The following is a 22110-nucleotide window of genomic DNA, read 5'->3' as shown; positions in this document are numbered from 1 at the left end:
TTTGGGGTAGAAATTAAGGAGAGAATAAAAAATAAATAAATAATGAATTTTCAGTATTAAAAATAAAAAAATAAAGGAAAAACCGGCTAAACCGGAAAGAAAACCTCCATGTGAGCACTAACCTACACACTGATAACACACATAAGCAGTCAACATGGTCAAATGGTGAATAGCAAACAGTTTACTAAGTTAAGGGAAAGAAACCACCAAAAAATTAGTTGAGGGACGGTTTCCAAAATTTCGCTATAGTTCAGGGACGAAAAGAATATTTAACCCAATAAGAAAATGGCCAAGACTATTTGTACCCTCCCTGTTTACTATCCACACCATCCCCTTATTTTTTAATCCAAAAAATACCTCCAACTTAGAAAACATAAAAAGTAGTAAAAAAAAAAATTATCCCAACCTCACCTTCTTCCTCTTCCACTCTCACCTTCCTCATCCCTATTTCATCTTCTAAATCAATACATCACAGACCTTAGAGGTATTTGAAGCTCCAAATAAGTGTAAACGTCATTGGGTGAGATCAAGAGAAGAATAGAAGCTCAAAAAAGGTGTGATTTCATAATTTTTATTGTTTTTCGCGTAAGTCTGGGATCTGGGATATGGGTTCTGGTTCGATCCTTTATTTAAACTGCGGACGGTTTATTGCTACCGCAACTTATATGGCGGTAGCGTCCGCTATCTTCGTAGCGGTAACGTGCGCAATCTTAGTAGTCGTAGTGTCCGCTATCTAAGTTGCGGTAACGTCCGCAATCTTAGTTGCGGTAACAACCATCCCAGACCTTTTCACGACGAGATGAACCCAGAAATAGACATTACATTACCGCAATTTAAATGAAGGAACGATTACACTACCGGAAATTAAATTGCGGATCAAACAATTCCTAAACATAAAAAAAAACAAATCCTAAACATGGTTCGAAAACGAAAGCGAAATCAACATAAATGGCTTGATTGAGGGGACTAACCAGAGAAAAGGGGATTAGGTTTAGGTTTCCCTTCTTCTTCCTATGCTTCTTCTTCATTTGAAATGCCTTTGTTTCTTTCATGTTCCTTTCTATCTTGAATGAGAGAGGAAGATGGTTCTCATATTTTGGAAGAGGAGAAGGTACCGTGAATGAATGAGAGAGGGAGATGGTGGGGGGAGTAGGTTAATTGAATCAGTTTATTTTGTTAGTTGAATCAGTTTTCTTTTTAATTTGGGGGTATAATTGTATTTTTTTCTCAAAAGGGGATGGTGGGATAGTAAACAGAGAGGGTACAAGTAATCTTGGCCTAAGAAAATATATATGCATTAAACTGGGGATTTGGGTTTGCCACCCTAGGTATGGGGCTTGGCACCCAACTTAAAGTGGGGAAATTACGTTAAAGTCTCTGCCACTTATTCGATACAGGATATAAACTTCCGTATCTGTTTTAGTATGTAAGGGCAGAGACCTTTTCAAATTCATTTCATTCGCTCCAAACTTTTCCTCTCCTTCAAACCCTTTCCTCCCCCTCTGAATAAAACGTTTTGCCACTTCTGATTGATCCAAGCTTGTTGGGTTTTGATATTGGGACTTCATCATCTTCATCAAAGCGTCAATAACCTCTGTTCTTCATCATTTTCATTCAAACTCATTCAAACCTAGAAACAAGTTATCATTTTCACCATTTTACTTTAAATTAGTTCAATTATTCAACCCTAGGCTAGTTCCATGATGATTAATTAGAGTTTTTGTTGGCTGGAATGGTTTGTTTTGGCAATGAGTAAGTTCTACAACTGAGGTGGTCGTCCATGGAGGTTTTGATCGATACGGAATATAACTTTCGTATTGAATACGAAATATAAAATATCGTATTCAATACGAAATATTTAAACTTGTATTGTCATTATTCAATAATTGTTTAGTTTTAATTAACATAAAACATTTTATCTTCATTAATTTAGAAAATATTTAAAATACATAATTAATCAGTGGAATATAGATAATTTATTTAGTGAATTATTTAATATTGAGATAATTGAAATAATTGAAATAAATTAGATCATTTATTTAGTGAATTGTATAATGTTTAACAAACATGGTTAAAACATAATAAAACTCATAATGATTTAAACCTGCAATTTTTTCCTTCAATAATTGAGATAGTTGATATTTAAAGTAGAAAACAATTACAAAACATGATTGATTCATGTTAAGACTCATAATGAATAGAACAGTTTTTTCCTTTCATAATTGAGAGATTTAAAAAATGATGTGTAGACTATAAAATATTTGAAAACCATGATTAGTTCATGTTATGACTCATAATTGAGATAATTGATTACTAAGTGATTCATAATTGATGTTAATGCTATTAAATTTGTTAACTTTGAATAGATGGCGAGAACAACGAACACTATTAGGATTAGCACGGAGGATGTAGTAGAGGATGCAGAGGATCGACACACGCGCTTACACGCTTCTTGTAGGTGCGGCGAGCATGATACAGACGTTAGCATGGCAGTTCAGCGTTTTCAGGCAGCTGGGTCCTCTACTCCGGTTCCTACTTCGCTGTCTCCCATGGCCGAGTTATCTCCCCACGCCACTCCTTAGCAGATTCGTCAGCGTTCCAGCGAGGGATCTAGCGAGGATGAATCTCCTAATGTTGTTGTCGTGGTATAGGAGGAGGGGGTACAGGGTGAAGATGATGACCTGGTGCTCCAGACGTTGTCTTTGTTTCCGGGGGGGTCAGTTAAGTTGTCGCTCCTCACTCATTACACAGATCACAAGGCTCCATGGACGTGGCATGCCATTCTAGGCACTAACTCGCGATACGTGGACCGACAGGACCTTAGGGTGGCGACCGTTGGCGGGAAGGTCGCGAATGTCTCTTGTGATGGCGATAGTGAGGGTGAGACACGGGTTCAAGAGCTGGTCCAGCAGACAGGTCTTTATCCCCTAGCCAGGTGCAACTACCAAGAGACAGACTCAGGCCTCATATTGGCCCTCGTCGAGAGGTGGCATGAGGAGACTAGCAGCTTCCACATGTCGTTCGGGGAGATGACTATCACCTTGGACGATGTATTGGCTCTTCTTCATCTCCCGATGAGATCGGGGTTTTATACGCCTGGAGCAGCGGCCTGCGCCTGCGCCTTGCTTTTGGGAGGATCGTCTAGTATTTATCGTGAGGAGTTTGATACGAATAGGAACACTACTATTCGGTTTGGGGTCTTGCGGATGTTGTACGATTCTGCGATGGAGGGTATGTCTTAATTATTACTTGATTAATTTGTAACTATTTTTAGTGAATTATTAGAAACTGTTAACTCAATTCATTTCATTGTAGGTCACCGATACGAGGAGGCTGCTCGGATTTGGCTGGTGCACCAGCTTGGCGCGACGTTGTTTGCCAGCCAGAGCGGAGGATACCACACCACAGTTTACTAGATCGACATGCTGCAGGACCTTGCCCGAGTATCGGAGAACGTGTGGGGCGCGATTGCGCTGGCTACGTTGTACGCCCAGCTTGGTCTAGCGTCACGCAGGACGACGACCTAGATGGGAGGGTTCACCTCGCTCTGGCTAGGTTGGGCATAGGGGTACCTATTTGACTGCGTGATTATCCAGAGGGCGGATCCGGATTACACTGAGGACCAGCCTAGGGCGTCCCGGTGGGTTGCGTCCCGGGCAGGGCATGCCAGGCTCTAGGAGAGGCGAGTCATGCTAGACGAGTTTACGGTGGTGGACATTATATGGACCCCATTTGAGGAGCAGCATATGGCTCATCGATCGCGGGATGTCAGGGCCTTGTACTCTGGCTACATCTAGATGCCATTCGGCGGGTATGTTCGACCACTTCTTCCAGAGAGGGTTCTGCACCAGTTCGGCTACATCCAGGATATCCCTCGACACCCCTCTTCCATTGAGTCGATTGAGTCCCTCGCTAAGACATCAGATGCTACCTATGCCTAAACATGTATATTATTTTTTGCAGGCTGCTATGCGTCGAGGTGTGGAGATGTTAGAGCAGTCACTGGAGGTGGAGGATGGTCTCGCAGTTGGCACACGGGCCCGAGCCCTCACTGAGAGGGCTCTCGACCTTTTTAGATCGAGTGCCTTCATTAGTACCCAAGGAGTTGCCTACACTTTGCCATTTGCCTCAACACACTTGTTAATGTGAAACCTGCATAATAAATTAGTAGCGATGGGAAGGCTTTGTTGAGCAACACTTAATAATGCCAGATCTCGGTCAGTCACAATCACTGTAGGCAACCTGACATGGTCGGCAATAAGAGACTTCATACACTCCAATGCCCAAATGTAGTCATATGTGCCCTCATTAGCCATGTAGCAGAATGCTACGAAGAATGTCATATCTGTGGAAGTCAGGCCAACAATCTCGAGCAAGGGGATCCGGTATTTGTTTGTCTTGTAAGTGTAATCCATGATCACCACATAAGGGAATGTATTGAACAGTTTTACAACATCAGGATGAGCCCAGAATACATCTCTAATGACGTCTGATTCGGGTTCCTGTCTTTCAAAGTGAACATACTTGTCACCGTCCAACTTCTTCAGCAAGTGTAGCATTTCTCTCAATGGCCCACGAAGGGTTTTTTTTATACCTCTTGCAAACACCATAAACTTGAGATATGGTATACAAGTTTGAAGGATTGTTTTTCTTCAAAGACAATAACATGTTTCTCGGTGCAACCCAACCCTTAGCCATTGTTTCCACTTGCGTCTTCTCTTCGGAAGTTAGTCGACCAGCATAATTGTGGCCAAGTAGTGACCTAGCTGGTTCATGGTTGTGTATACCAAACTTCACTTTCAGCCACCAATCTCTACCTTTATTCATATGTCTTCTTTTTAGTCTAAAAGGACATACTTACCGTGCTTCTCGCACCCCAACGTAACATATTCAATTCTTCCCATCCGACCATTGTCTAACCTTGTGATCACCACAACATATCCATTTTTAGTCGCAACTTCCTGAACCCAATGGAGAAGATCATCACAGGTAGGGAAAATCTGTTCAATGATAAACAAGGCATCATATATAACACATTTAAAAACAGGCAAAAATATGTTCAATGAATATGTTGATCAATTTGCAAGTGTACAATTATCTCCGAGTTTTAATATCGAATCCACAGGGATTGTGAGAGTCGTGGGTTCAAGCGCAAAGTTTGTAAGTTGCGAAAGCAATAAAAGATTCAATTGTTTGGAATGGTTGTTGAGACAAGAGATTGTCAAGAAAGCAATTGTTAAGGTGATGAAAAAATCAATTGATAAAAATGTCTTGGGTTATCGATCATTTAATCCACTCTAGCCAACCTATCCTATGCAAATGAAACATTGGCTCATCCCTTGTTGTTATAGCCTAGTTAACTACTTGTTGATGCCTCATACAAGCAATTCCCTCAAACTGAAAGTTAGGCCCAATTCCTTGTGTACCGAATCATGGAATTGAGGCTCTAAGTTTTATGCTAAGGCCAACAAAACTCAACCCTTCCTATATTCCTAGTAGCAAGCATAGAAGGGTCAAACTCAATTCAAGCCCCTAAACTACAACAATCTTCCGATATGATTATAGTCTAGCCTATAACAAGATGTACATTCAAGCTAAGCATGCAAATGGAATTAAAATTCAAGGTAGAATCAAGAACAAAGACATAGAGATAGGAATTATAACTAGAGTTTCATAGAATCACTTGAACCCAAAGCAAAAAGTAAACTAGCCACTCATGGCTAGATAATCCATGCAAGAAATGTAAAGAAAACCAGGAAAATACAAGGTGGAAGCTTCCCACAAGCCCCAAAAGCACTTCCCAAGCTTCAATACAAAAATTCTAAAAAAAAGTCAAGTCTCCTGAACATAAATGGCCAAAAGCCTTATTTATAGGCAAACAGTTCGAGCTAGGGCGCTCAAGCGCTGCCCTTGGGCGCCTGAGCGCCCATATCGCAGAAACGAACTTCAAGTTACTGGAAGGCTGGCGCTTGAGCGCCAGCCATACGTTCACAAGTCCTTCTAGCTTCTTCTTAACTCCCTTTGATTGCTTCCATCAACTCTCCTTGCTCTTTGGCCTTCCCTCTTCATTAGTTTCAGCTGCATACTTGATGACCAAGCTAAGAAAGAAATATCTAGAAGATCAAGGGATTAAAAGCACACAAGTCCTTACACTTAAGTAGAAAACACATGCAAGCCCTAAACTTTACTTAAAAGGCAAGAAAGGTCCATATAAAACTACAAAATTACGAAAATGAAATAAAAACTCAAAGAAAGACTCAAAACAAACTAAGAAATGCATGAAACACTACATGAGACTCAATAAAAAGACTCAAAACAAACTAAGAAATGACCCTAAAAACACTACTAAACTAGGGTCATCAGAATACCTGATCAGTTGCAAATAAATGCGAGACATTTATACTTACACACGGGGGTACAAATGGTGGCTGCACCTCTGTAGTTTGAGCATTGTCCAATTCAACTTGAAGCAACTGTGCTTCACCAAAGAAAAATGAATCTAGCATCTCTGGAAGTAAATACGGAGGTTAAAGTTTCGTATCCAATACGGAATTTTAACTTTCGTATTCATTACGATATTTAAACTTTCATATACAATACGATTTTTAAACTTTCGTAATGTTCATGAAGCAGAACCCAGAAACCACATTACCACCAATAATACACTAAACTAACTAAACTAAACTACTTAAACTAACTACTCTAACTACCTACTAAAATATACTAATCCAAATGCAGTACAGTATATAAACTCCCGGATTTAAACTCGTTACGAACTTTAAGTTATGTACGGTAGTGTTCACGAAGCAAAACTCAGAAACCACGTTACCACCAATAATACACTAAAATAACTAAACTAAACTAAACTACTTAAACTAACTACTTTAACTACCTACTAAAATACATTAATCCAAAATAAAAACACTTACCAACAATCTTGTTGCTTCCAATGGTGGAGAGGTTGGCCAAGGAAGGAGATGGTGGTGGTGGTGGGAAGAAGAAAAGTGAGGGAGAAGAGCTGTATTGGGATGTGTAATGGAGTCATGGGGGCTGGTGGGGGTTGGTCGTGGAGAAGTAATGGTGGAGAGGTTGGTGGAGTGAGAGCAGTAATGGTGGAAAAGGTGGCAGACTTGCTCAGATATAGTACGACATATAAACTCTCGTATTTAAACTTGACCCAGAACTTTAGGTTCTGTAGGGTATTTCGGGGTTTTAAAAGAAAATGGTAGGGTGCCAAGCCTCGTACCTAGGGTGGCAAACCCAAATTCTATTAACTTGAAGTGACAATTTTGGCACTTTGAGTAACAAGAAATCCCACACATTATCAAGGGCTACTTCAAATTACTCAACACAAAGGAAACTAACCTAATAAATTTCTAGAAAATGAAAATGCAAACTAGAAGTAACGAAGAAATGTAAACAAGCATGATAAGTAATGTAACCTCAAACTTACGAAAGGTGGGATCGGCGAAGACGGGTGGTACGTAACGGCGTCATCTAGGGACGGTGGCGGAGGTCCTTTGTTCATGGTGGTTGGATTTACAGTGACGTTGGTGGGTGACAATGTCTCTGAGGCAAGACGCATGGTCTGTCTTTATTCTCTTTGACCGCTCCGCCGATTTCCCTGTCGCGAGTGATGGAGGATGCTACAAGTAGTGTGGCCACATCATCCAACCATTGCGTCAAAAGGTGGATGACAAACTACTAAACCTGACCTGGAATCAAAGGACCCTACCCTTTGGGAAAAAATTAACAATATTTTCTATAATAATATAAGAGAATTGTTATTGTCAACACCCAATATCTATTAAATGTCACCCTGACACTAGCCTATAAAAAAACACTTACACTGTGTTTGTTAGTGGAGGGATTTGGACCCCTCATGTATTAATTCTCACATGACATTGAGATGAGCCTTTAATTCTATTTTATTGAAATATGAGTCATTCCTTAATTCTAATTCTAGCATATGATCTTCTAATCCTCATACACAGTGGTAGAGGGTTTTTATTATTTCATTATATTAACTGATGATAAAAGATGATAAGTAAGAGAAAATACATTAAACGAGGGTTTAGATTAAAAAAAAATTAGAAACAAATGTATTTTTTTTATGAAACAACAAACTTTTATAGAAAATAAGAGAGTGGTTAATACAATAATGGAAGGGAAGGAGTAGTACTATTATGTGTTCAGTTTTTTTAATGGAAAAGATAAATTGCACCCCGCCAATGATTGATCCTGGACCTTTCATATCCAATCCATGTGTCCCCTGACTCTTACCACTTGAGCTATTGTTTGGGAACTATTATTTGTTCAGTCCAATTCCGTGCTTAAATTTAGAAAAAGAAAAAAGGAACAAGCAACTTTCTCAAATTTCCTTTTCGCTTAAAAAACATTTATTTTTATTTTTGTGGGATAAGCGAGGAAGGAATTTATCAAAATATTATGATTTTTTGTGCTGCTGACTTATTTGTCAACTTTTATGATTGGCAGGCCAAGGTGCCTTTTTTTTATGATAATACTGGGGCTATGAGTCCAAAGGGAGGCACATGTATGTGTAGACCATATGAGCAAAGTTGCCGATGTGGATACTGGGGTTCAGCCTTCTAGCTTAGCATAATCAACAGTACACCATTAAATTATTGACCTTTTGAAGCCAAAAAAATTCATTGACCTTGGTTTTGGTTTTGGGTGAAGTTGACAAACACCTACAAAGATGAAAAAGACTTCATGAATTTGGTGAAATGATTAAGAATTTTTATGTGCGTGTCTTTCATCATAGAAGGAGAACTTGCTTCGTGTCACAATATCTCTTGCGACCAATCGCTTAACTATATAATCAAGGTAGTTGAAAGTTATGTAACCAAAAAAAAGGTAGTTGAAAGTTCAGTTATTAACATCTATTTTTGTTTTCTATGCTAAAAGAAATTAAAACTATGGGCTTGCAATTTGCTAATAGTTGTTATAATAGTCTCTACCATAACTAGTTTTGTTTTTAGTACGAATATAACAGTAAAATATTGATATGAATAAACCCCAAATTAAAGATACCATTGTCTTTTGCATGAATTCGTTTTTATACCCACAAGCTTAGTCAAATAACCTAATAAAACGTAGTATGTTTATCTTCATCATCAATTCATATATCCACAAACTTAGTCAAATAACCTTTGTTAACTAGTTTTATGCTCGCGCTTAGCTTTGTAGTTTTTGTTTTTGTTGTTTATTTTCTAGTATGTTCATGTTTCTGTTTTTGCTTATGTTGATTCCATTTTTCTTGTTATTTGGTGCTTTTCTAGGTATGTAATCTCACTTAGGAGAGCTTGTTCCCAAGCCTTTCTTTTTTCTATAATATGATTCTCTTTTCTGGAATCATACAAACATCCAAACTTTGACCGTTCAAATTCTATCATTAAAGAAGTTATAAGATATGTTGGAATGAAGCGTTGAATCGCTGAAAATACCACCAAAACCTTTCTTATCTTCGCCAAGAGCATCACCAACCCATTACTCAACTTCAAACCTTGAGTCAGCCAGTATCACTGTAAACCTATGATTACCTAGACCAAAGCACATGTTTCTATTTTCCAATTCTGTAAAAGAATATTCTCAATATTAATGTGAGTTTTATTTGTTTCAACTTTAGCTGGTAACGTCATTTTTCATTATAAGCTACCAACAGTTTGTATTTGCAAAGCTTTATGGTCATTTTTTTTAGAGAACAACAAAGCTTTATGGTCATAAATTCAATATAGTTAAGATTCAGGGCAATAGGTGCTGGAGACCTTGGAGAAAGGAGGATTGTTCTTTTCTTTTAACTGGATCCTTGTTTGAGATTAACATCAGAACTTCATTACAAATTATAGTTTTATTTCTCATGACACGAAGTTAGTTTTTGTACTAAATGAAATAAATATTTTCAAGATTTTGCAATTGTTTAACCTGGAGAGTTCACGCTGCCATTGCATTTTATTGATAGTTAAACTTTCCAAATTAGCTTTTTCATGTGGGGTGTAGCTTACAATGTTAACATGAGAAGTCCTGTTAATACTAGCAACTTAAGTAAGGAATTCTTCTTCATTTCCTTGCAATTCTCTTTAAAATCTTCACCGCCACAAGACTATACATTCCTCATTCTTTCTTTGTCTTGATAGTTGTTTCAATATCACTATCAAGTAGTAGAAGCTAATGTATATTCTGTTGTATAGTATTGTTGTACTTGGTTTTCTTAATGTGCTACAAAAGTCACCTTGTGTACTAAAAAATCTGTGAGTCTAAGTTCATATTGAAAATACCAAATAGAATGGCAAACTAGCCATCATCAATCCAAAGAAGGGTTTGTTAGTTGACATGATTTATTATCAATGTTTGGTCATTACAACAAGAGTACCCCTAGCAATTAGTATTAGTGTCCAAAGACATGATATTGATGGTGCACTAGGCATCTTGAGATAGGTTATGTCATTATTTTTTTTTGGTACATCGGAAAATTGGTTATGTCATTATTTGAACATATTGATGATTCAATTTTTTGTTAATGTTATAGTATTTATTTTGTTATACATTGAGCTACTATTATATTGGTTCCATATTATGACATTTTAGTACTATATATTCACCAACCGACATGATCCTATTATTCAGCCTTGTTACTATATCAATATCAATTTGAGAGCACCATTTGGACTCTGCATGTAAAAGATTCTGTGAAGTAACAGAAACGATTAATTGGTGACCAGCTAGTGTTTTGAACCTCTGTGAAGTAACAGAAACGGTTAGTTGGTGAGCAGCTAAAGTTTTGAACTTTGTCTCTGGTTCAAAACTCTGCATAGTTCAGAAAAATGATTCTCGATATCTTTGGTTACCTCTTTTAGCATTGTCCTAATGGAAAATCAAATGCCTAAAATGGGTTGTATTATCATGACACTGTATTTCTTGTTGACTGATCACATCACAGTCTGTTTTTCAAAGCAATATTTCCCCTCTTCATCTTCCATCTTCATTTTCATTTTCAAGTTTCAAGCATGCTTCGTTTTGTCCTTCTCTCCATACTTCTTGTTGATCCAACTTCTGCTGGAGATAGCACCGATCAAAGGTGTTGTTGTAGCACACCACCATCTTCTTTTTATCCTCCATCTGAAAATGGAGTGTGTTGCTGCACTCTGCCACCATCTCCTCCACCCAGTGGCGGATCCAGGACCCCGGGTCAGGGGGTTCAAATTTTTCAAATGAACACACCGATACAAATAGTGAGATTTTTACAAAAGAAAGAGAAAAAAAAAACAAGGCATATGTTCACTTCTATTCATAATTTTTCTAATATCAGGTCCATATATAAAAACATGAAAACCATAAAGGATCGTGGTTCTGATTATATCTTCTGGCCATAGACTATGCAGCTAAATATAACCTCCACAGAGGAAACTACAACTTTTTCCCCATTCAGTAAAAGATACAATCTAGATAAAGAAACGAAGCATATGAACAGAGACATTAGCAAGTTGTGTTGAAACAAATTTTTTTCATCAGTTGCACTAGCCTTGGCGTAAGCATACAACTACAAAGTATCTTTAGGGATATCATGGAACTATGACAAAAAAGCCTTATCAAATACTAGACCAATGTGACAAAGTGATTAAATCCATTACACACAAAATCAATTCATATCACAACTTGATTAGTCTCAACCCTTTCAATTAATCTCATCTTTCCACTGTATCTCCACAACTTCAAGCCAAAACATCGAACATCACATTAAATGATATAAGTCAGGAATTGTAAAGGCACCTAAGTGTATTCTGCATTTAGCTTTTTCAATTTTTATGATGCAAATGAATAAGAACAAAAGGTAACAAGGGTTGAGAATATTGCATACAAATTCTTCTGCTTTGGACATTTAGATATAGTCATCTTCAGTTGATTCATCTTCCTCATCTTCAGTTGCTTCCTCATCTTCATTTGATTCCTCTTCTGATTCCACTTCTTCATCATCAGTTGCTTCCTCAACATCAGTATCTTAGGGAAAGCAAATCAAAATTCCAGCCAACAACATTCGAAAGCTCCTGGACCTGGTACTGGTAGTGCTCCTTTTGACAAATTCAACATTCCAGCCAACAATTGACAAATTGAATTCAGCAAATTCAACAATTGACAACATACACTACTTTCAAACTCAGCAAAAGGGAAAGCAAATCAAAATAATAGAAGTTAGGGTTTTCAATTTGGGGGTTTTCAATTCCAACCAACCTTCAAGCTTCAACAGAGAGAGAGAGAGAGAGAGAGAGAGAATGGTGGCGTGCGCCGGCCGCCGGTGGTGCTGTGGTGGTGGACTGATGGCGTGGCCGCGTGGTGTCACTGGTGTGTGTTGTGCTTGAGAGTTGAGAAGTAGAAGTGAGGAAGAACCAGAGTCGTGACTCGTGAGAGAGAGAGAGAGAAGGTAGTGAGCAGAGAAGGATTGTGGTGGGCTGGTGGCCGGTGGCGGTGGTGCGTCGGCTGGATCGGTGGAGGTGGTGGTCAAGAGAAGGAGAAGAATCGTTCGTGAGTGTGGTGAGAGAGAGACTGAGAGTGAGAATGGTTGAATGAGTGCGTGAGAGAGAGAGTGAGGCTGCTGGGACCTAGGTGCAAATTTTTAATTTCAGGGGGTTCAAAAAAAATTACTAGAGGGGGGTATGTAGGAATTTTTTTTTTCAGGGGGTTCAACTGAACCCCCTGAACTGAACGTGGGTCCGCCCCTGCCTCCACCTCCATCTCCACCTCCTTCTCCATGTCAATGTGATTCAGGGATGACTTCTAGAAGGCCAAAGAAGAAGAAGAAGAAGAAGAAGAAGAAGAAGAAGAAGAAGAAGAAGAAGAAGAAGAAGAAGAAGAAGAAGAAGAAGAAGAAGAATGACGCATCACCAGTAATAGTAGCAGCGAGTGTTTCTGTATCCATCGTTGTGTCTACAGCTGCTGGGTATGGATTTGGGCGTCTGCTATACAAGTTGGTTAACCAGTGAGCTGCTGAGAACAACAACAACAAGAACTAAGTCTAAGTAGCCATTAATAACTGAGAAAAATTAACAATTACAAGTTACTGTAGATACAGCAATGCAATAGCACAGTGTAACAGAGAAATTGAATGAATAGTAATGTTGTTTGTCTCTCTTTCTTGCCAATCAATTTAATTTAATGTTCTTTGCGAGCGTGGTCAATATGACATTATTATTTTAAGTTTGTTTTTTTTATCAATCGGAAAATAAATGTCATTATAAGTTTATAACATAACCACTTTATTTCCTTCTTTTTGTCTTTTCGTGTACCTTTTTTTATCTTCTTCTTGTCGTGAGAGACGGCGGGGGTTGAACCCTAGCGGAGTGTTGGGAGCGCTATGATGATTTGCTGGAATTCCATTCTCTTTCCGGCAGGATGGTCACTTTAAAATGTTTGGAGGATATCTGGAGTTTTTCATGAAGGCTGATGTTGGGGAATTGGGTTTGGGCCCCCCCCTTATGGGGCTCCGCGCCCCACCCTTTTTTTTAACCCAAAACTGTCCTACGGATTTTTAATTTTCGTATTCACAAAAATAGAATACGGAAGTTAAAATTCCGTATTCTATCTCTGACAGACATCACCTTTTCCACCATTACTCCTCCCTCCACCAACCCCTTCACCATTACTCCTCCGTCACCAACCCCTCACCAGCCCCCTTAACCCCCTCAATGCCTCCAGACCACCCTCTCTCTCACCCTCTCCTACCTCACTTTCATTCTTCCTACCACCACCACCAACTCCTTCATTGGCCAAGCTCTCCACCATTGGATGCAACAAGATAGCATTTGAGGTAAGTGTTGTTGGTTGTTTGTTGTTATGTTGTAAGTTTAAGTAGTTGAAGTGGTTAGATTAAGTAGTTTAAGTAGTTAGATTAAGTAGTTTAAGTAGTTAGAAGGATGATGTTTGGAAGTTCTGAGACGCGATAAAATACGGAATATAAATTTCCGTAGTGAATACGGACATTTATATTCCGTATTCAATACCGTATTCAATACGGATAATCAATTTCCGTATTCGATATGGATTATAAAGTTCTGTATTCAATATGGATAATAAAGTTCCGTATTCTCTTGCAGGGATGACAGAATCATTTTTCTTTCGTGAATCACAATTGATTGAAGTTAGATTGCACAATGGTCAACCTGAAGAGGCCACTACAGAGGTGCTATGTAAGACCCAGGATTTTAGAATTAAATAAATAATTAATTTCCAACTCACGCGTAGGATTTTTTGTCAGTGTGATGGGAACTTGACTTGTGTTTAATGTTTGGATTAGCGTTATGAAGAAGAAAGTTCAGGAAATGACTAAGAATAGTACTATAATCACTATAGGTTATAGAACGAGCTTTATTCACTTCCGCCTTAGGGCGAAAGCGTTAGTAAAAGGCTAATCCGCTCTTAAAGCACTGTAGAAGCGGAATTCAAAAATATTCAGAGGATTATAAGAATTTCTCTTATTCCTTTCCATGACAAGCGTTTCGATACGAAACCCCGGAATGTACGAACGTCCGATTCTAGTTCTCGGAGGTTTGTCGAAACTAAAACCCTGATAGCTCAAGAAACCTAGAATAAACGGTTGATGAAGACTTTTTCTATTCGGAGCTTCAAACGAAGATTCCACACGCATACACCCATTTCCTTCGATGTTTCCAATCTTTCTTCAGAAAGAAGTTTTCTCATCCGACATCAACTGCAAAAAGTAGTTTTTCGGGTAAAATAGATTTATACCGACTTTAGATCGTTTGCCTTGATTCCAAGAAACCTATTTTGAGTTCTGGAATTCTGTCGCCAGAACCTATCTTAGAATTCACAGAGGATGGCACAGGAGAAATCGGAATCGCGAAATTTTCATTTTTCCGCATTTTCCATTTCCTATAAATAGCTTGAAAAAAAATGAAAAAAAACAAAAACATCACAAACACACACACACGGCCGTGGGTTTCAAGAGGAGGAGGAGGAGAAAAGCTTTTCGTCGATTCTTGTCTGATCATCGCACAGTTCGTTGCTACGCGTAGGCCTCAAGGTACTGATGTTATTTCTTACTTCTGATCGTCAATTCTGTCGCTTTTCTCTATGTCTTTCTGTGCTCAAAGTTTTGAGCTTTTTGTAAAACTGTCCAAATAACTTCATCTTTCTATCTAAACTTATTCCCTGCGTGCACAAGAGCATGTTTAGCGGATTACATTTCGCCGATTCTCGCCGAATTGCCGCCGAGTTTCAATTCTGCTCATAATACCAATTTTTGGCTAAAGTTCCATCCTTTGGGCTTAAAACTCTCGACTGAGCTTAGCATTAGTAGGATTAGTCGTCATAATCGTCGTTGGTATCGACCCCATCTAATTTGTTTTTCGAAATTCTGATTTTGAGTTTCTGAGCTAAAAATATTGACCAAAACACCCCTGCGACAGTTTTCGATCCGATAATTTTTCTGAGAGTTTCCTTGGCCTAGATATCGCCTAAGAATACCTAGGAATCGATTTAGATCGAAGAAAAAGTTTGGGAACCCTATTTTTGAGAGTGGCCGAAACCTATTGCTTAGGGTACCGTGTCCAAAAAAAAATTTTGGGTCTCTATGACCTGAGCCATTGCGTAGCTCTTTCGATTGTCGAAATTTTGGCACTGGTTTCGTGTCATTCCGAGTTCTGTAGCTCGAGTTATGCTCGTTTTAGCGAACGAAGTCTCCGTTGTCAATTTGTGCCTAAATAGGAACTCTGAAGCTTTAGAGGCTTTCTTTACGATTTCGATTAGTATTGTTAGATCGTGTTGCTCCTAGTGAGGCTTGTGTTGATGATTGTGTTTCCTTGTTCTAGGTTCACAACTTCCATGCCCAACTTCTACTCCCGAAGGTAAGGGTAACTCGGTTTTAGAGTGTCTTTGAGTCTTGCCTGCTTTTATCGCACTGCTTGCGTTTGAGATGAAGATGTTTATATTGATTGGCATTGGATTATGATTATTATGCTTGCAATGTTGTATGCTTGCTTATATTGACTGTTTCTGAGGCTTGGGCCAAATGTTTTATGAAGGCTTCGGCCGAGTAAACTTATTGAGACGTGTGTCTCCGTTTTCTGAGAGGCTTCGGCCGTTTACTGGTTTCTGTCATTGAGTTGAGTTGATGTTTGCTTGTTGATATTAAGAGTAACATAGGGTTACTCTGTCTTGATTATTGGATTTGAAATTGTTGATATATATTTGTGCATATGCGTTGTTGGATTGTACTGTGTGGCCTTCGTGGCGTTATTAAGTGGCGATGAGGAGGTGTGGTCCTATCACTGTCCCGTCTTGTGAGACGCTAAGTGGCGATCAGGAGGTGTGGTCCTATGATTGTCCCGTCTTGTGAGACGCTAAGTGGCGATCAGGAGGTGTGGTCCTATGATTGTCCCGTCTTATGAGACGTTATAAGAGGCGATGAGGAGGTGTGGTCCTATCATTGTCCCGTCTTGTGAGACGCTAAGTGGCGATTATGAGGTGTGGTCCTATCATTGTCCCGTCTTGTGAGACGCTATAAGTTTCGATCAGGAGGTGTGGTCCTATGATTGTCCCGTCCATTGTGACGCTAAGTGGCGATCAGGAGGTGTGGTCCTATGATTGTCCCGTCTTGTGAGACGTTATAAGTGGCGATGAGGAGGTGTGGTCATATCATCGTCCCGTCTTTTGAGACTTTATTGATTGACTCATATTGTTGGTTTTATTGTCATCTGATATGTTAAGTGGTTGATAGCTGAGTTAATCTATATTGTTGAGGTTGTTGATATCTAGTATTTATATTGTTGAGGATTATTGATATCTGATTTGCTGTTATATTGTTGAGGATTATTGATATCTGATTTGTTGTTATATTGTTGAGGATTATTGATATCTGATTTGTCGTTATATTGTTGAGGATTATTGATATCTGATTTGTCGTTACATTGTTGAGGATTGTTGATGCCTGAATAAATGTTATGATATTAAGTTGTTGATATATGAGTTGAGTTATGATGCTAGTTCATTTACCATGCTAGGTCATTAAATTTGAATTGCACGATTTTCTCTTTTATACATGGTAATTGCATGAAGTTAACCCTTTCTATTTGCTACTTGTTGTTTGGGCGCTTAACGCTATTAGGCGATGGAGATCCTTCCGCCGAGGCCTAGCTGCTCGAGTTGGAGATCGAGTTGTAAGCGGTGGAGTAAGGGTGTAAGAAGCAGCTTTGCTTCTCTTCTTGTGGACTATGTTTGAGTCTCCCTTTCTTTAGGAGAACTCTGTTATTAAAGCCTTGCTTCCGCCACTGTTAAAGTGCGCATGTTTATTCTGAACCTTACTTATGGTGTTGTAAGCCATTATTACTATATATCGGGAAACAGGTTATTTAAATAAAGTTATCATGTGTTTCCAACCCTATGGTATTCATTCTCATTTTCAAAAAAATTACCCTTGGATTTTAGGGATTGCAGAATAGTCCTTGGACTTTGTTAGGTTACTAATGTGATTCCTCAGTTGAGAAATTGGGGCTTTACATACTACCACCAGCATTTGTACCCCCGTGTATAAGTATAGATGTCTCGCATTTATTTGCAACTGATCAGGTATTCTTTGAATAGATTTTTGCATTGTTTTGAAAGTGTAATATATCAATTCTTATTATGTCTTGATCACCCTTGTTTATGCCTTGTTTGTGTGTTGGGTATGCATCATTGAACAGATTTTCCCTACCCGTGATGATCTTGTCAATTGGGTTCATGGAATTGCGATTGAAAATGGATATGTCGCGTTGATCACAAAGTCAGATAGCCGTGGGAATGGAAGCAGAAAAGCTTATGTCATGTTGGGGTGCGAGAAGCATGGTAAGTATGTTCCCTACAGAGACCCTGACCTTGTTCAAGGAACGGGAACACAAAAGCAAGGTTGTCCTTTTAGACTAAAAAGACGACCTAGACTAAAAGGACGACCTATGAAAAATGGCATAGGTAGAGATTGGCGGCTAAAGGTGATGGAAGATATACACAACCACGAACCTGAAGGTATGAAAAACGGTAGAAAGGGGGGGTTTGAATAACGTTTTCAGTACAAAAACTACCACCTTAAAGATTTTAACAAATCTTTTCGAGAACTAAGTGCAAAAGATAGAGATAGAAAAGCACACAAGGATTTTATCCTGGTTCACTTGATAAATCACTCAAGCTACTCCAGTCCACCCGTTAAGGTGATTTCTTCCTTCTTAGAATGAAGGCAATCCACTAATCAGGTAAGAGTTACAACTGCACTTGAAACCTACAAGTGACTAACAATTACACTGACTTAGCTCACACTAAGATTCACTCTCTTAGTCTTCTCTAGGATCCGATCAACCTTGATCTCCTAAAGGAAAAATCAAACAACTGTTTGAGGTTGGTGTTTACAAGGGTTTGCTTCTGAATAAGCTGAGTGTAAACTAAAATAAATTACAAGATGAAAGAAAGCTTAGAATATGTCTTGCGCGTGTGTATTGCTTCTTGTATATTTTTTCTTCTTCTTGCCGCTTCTTTCAATCTTCAGCCTCTATATATACTCCAAGGATTAGGGTTGAGCGTTGCATGGAAATGCTACCGTTGGAGGGCAGTTCTGGAAAATCCAGCTTCTGCTGTGGCTGAGAACGTTAGGTAGGTCGTCAGGAAGGTACACTTGCTTTTGTACTTGGATAGCGACTTGACCTTTTAACCTAGGAGACTTCTGATCAGAGGAATGCTTCGTATTGGAACTTGTGAAGCAGGTTGATCAGAGTCAGAGGGAAAGCACAGATCCTCTGACCATTGTATCTTCTGATTCTGAACTCAGAGGGAAGAACATGGCCTTCAGAGTTTCTTGCTTCTGGACTTCAGAGTTTCCACTATTCAGCTTCTGGATCTTCAGAGTCTTCTACACCATCGGAACATCTGAACCTTCAGTGTTTCTTGGTTGTCAGAACTTCTGGATCATCAGAGCTTCTAGCGACTGAGTCCTCATCAGAGTTTGTATAGCTTCAGATCTTCTGAAGCTTTTCCACTGTTCATACTGAACATGGTGAATGCGAAAGCGTTGCTTGGGTTACCCTTTATACACAGTGCTTCTGATTTGTGTGAAATTGAGTCAGGGTCAGAGCCTGTAAATAGCACACTCAGAAAAACACGTTAGAGTACCACAATTGTTCATATCAAAAGGTTAACTTGTAATCATCAAAACATAGAGTTGTACTACTAGATCAAAACTTGATCTTACAGAACCAGCTAGGTCACTACTTGGCCACAATTTTGTTGGTCGTCTAAATTCCGAAGAGAAGGAGCAAGTGGAAAAAATGACAAAGAGTTAGGTTCCACCGAGAAAGATGTTGTTGACTTTGAAGGAAAACAATCCTTTAAATTTGACTACCATATCTCAGATTTATGGTGTTTGCAAGAGGTTAAGAAAATCCCTCCGCGGGTCATTGACAGAAATGCAACACTTGTTGAAGAAGTTGGACGGTGACAAGTACGTCCACTTTGAAAGACATGAGCCTGGATCGGAAGTCATTAGAGATGTATTTTGGGCTCATCCAAATGCTATCAAACTGTTCAACACATTCCCGTATGTAGTGATTATGGATTGCACATACAAGACAAACAAATATAAAATCCCCTTGCTTGAGATTGTTGGACTGACTTCCACAGATAAGACATACTTCATAGCCTTTTGCTACATTGTTAATGAGGGCACAGATGACTACGTTTGGGCATTGGAGTGTATGAAGTCTCTATTAGCTGATCAAGCCATGTTACCTAAGGTGATTGTTACTGACAGAGATCTAACCTTATTGAGTGCTGCTAAGCAAAGCCTTCCCAACACTACCCATTTATTATGTTTGTGGCACATCAACAAGTGTGTTTTGGCAAAGTGCAAACTCTATGTTGGCACAGATGATTTTGCTGAATTGGTTATGGGGAAGTGGGCAGAGGTGGTGGATGCTGCAACAGTTGAAGAATTTGAAGTTAAATGGATGCAATTGTTTAATATGTGCAAGGACAAATACAACAACTTTACCTCCTATTGTTCTACTACATGGTTGGTCCACAAGGAGAAATTTGCCAAGGCTTGGACAAATCATGTGATGCACTTTGGAACAACAACAAGTAACAGGTACAAAAATTATATGAGCTTAATTTATGCCTTGTTATATGTTTTTCATTTGATAGATTGTTTACGGTGGAGAGTTAATAAGATATCTATCTGTTGTTTGCAGGGCTGAGGGTGCACATGCCAGTTTGAAGAAGATGCTGCGGGACTGCAAGGGTGACCTGGCCACTTCCTGGGATGCGTCGCATAGTTTGACCTGTAATCAACATACAAAAATATTAGCATCGTTTGAGCGCAGTATTCACAGGATTGATCACATTTTCATGTGCCCATTTTACACAAATATTAGAGGATTTGTGTTAAACAAATGCCTGCAGCTCATTGATGCTGAACATATAAGAATGAAGTCCTACGGCGGATGCGATTGCTTGTTGAGAGAGACTCATGGACTACCTTGCGGTTGTCAACTTGCAGGTCACCGATCAACCACTCTCTTGTCAATTAATTCTATTTGTTATTGAAAGTGACACTTTTGTGAACTTGCAGGTTATGAAAGAATTCCATATGAGGCAATTCATCCATTCTGGAAGAGACTAAGTTGGGAGCATGTACCTGAACCTGTTGCAGATACTAGCAGCTCCCATATTTGCGGCATGAACCATGGAGATATGCAACCATAAGTTGATGCATTGACACTTTATTTCAATTCTTTGGATATTGGAGGGCAGAGTATGGTAAGGAGGAAGCTTCAAGCGATCTATTGTCCTGAAAGCAGTTCACTTTGTACTCCTGAGGTTCAGATAAGGTCCAAGCGCACTTTTAAGGCGAATGAGAGAAAACCACCCAAGGTTAAAGCAATAGGATCCTTGACTCGTGATCCTTCAGGGTTTGAAAATGTTGATAGGGAGATCAAAGAGGAAAAGAAGGCTTCACAACCACCAAAGAAGAAGAAGCGTGTGAAGAAGTCTGATACAAGCTATTTCATGGGTAATTTTCCATCCTTTTTCCACCCATATATACACACAGCGCAAAATGTTGAGGATGATGGTAACTGTGGCTATAGAGCCATTGCTGTATTACTGGGACTACCATCCGGTGAGGAAGGTTGGCCATGGGTTAGGGCAGCGTTGATAGAAGAACTTGAACGACACAGAGTGTTGTATGATGAAATGTGGTCCAAACATGTGGTTAATGCCTTACATGACCGACTCACTCTTCCTCCTGGTCATCCGGCTACCGAGGATAAATGGATGCAACTGCCAGAGATGGGATACCTTGTAGCAACCAGGTTCCAATTGGTTTTCATATCCATCTCCTCTAAGGGTTGTTGGACATACCTTCCATTGAGAGGACTCGGTCCACCAGATGTGCATAATGTTATAGATGTTGGTCATGTGGTTAATCACTTTGTACAAGTATTTTTTGATTAAATACACTAATATCCAATTGGTGAATTAATTTTTGTATTTGCAAGTTATCTAATTTTATTATTATTCTCTATAATGTAGCTCCATCTAACTCCTGGACATTCTATGCCGCCAATTGCTCTCCAGTGGGAACGGTATGTTGATCCTACATCAGTAAGCTGGTGCGCCCCATATGGTACACGTTTAGGCAGATTCACATCAGAATTCGAAGCTTGGCTTGTTACTTTTGGTGTTCCTCTTAGTCACCAAAGCTATGTAGACATCACCTCATATTGACACCACATTTTGTATAATATTCATTTGTAAACGCTCTGTAATATTAATTTGATGGGCCTTGTCCTTATGTTGTTCATTTGCTGCTTTTAATAATATTAATTTGATGGTCATTGTTATATTGATGGGCCTTATTATTTCGATGGACATTTTATATTAAACAGCAGTTGATTGAAACAGCATCAGGGATAATTAACATAGACAACCACTCCGTCATCAGAGTCTTGTCATTTCCAACCACTCCGTCATCAGAGCCTTGTCATTTCCAACCACTCCGTCATCAGAGTCTTGTCATTTTCATCCACTAAATGACGAACTTGAAACCTGACATTA

The sequence above is a fragment of the Lotus japonicus genome, chromosome 2 (assembly GCF_012489685.1).
Source record: "Lotus japonicus ecotype B-129 chromosome 2, LjGifu_v1.2".
Classification (NCBI taxonomy): Eukaryota; Viridiplantae; Streptophyta; class Magnoliopsida; order Fabales; family Fabaceae; genus Lotus; species Lotus japonicus.
This window is presented reverse-complemented; position numbering follows the sequence as displayed.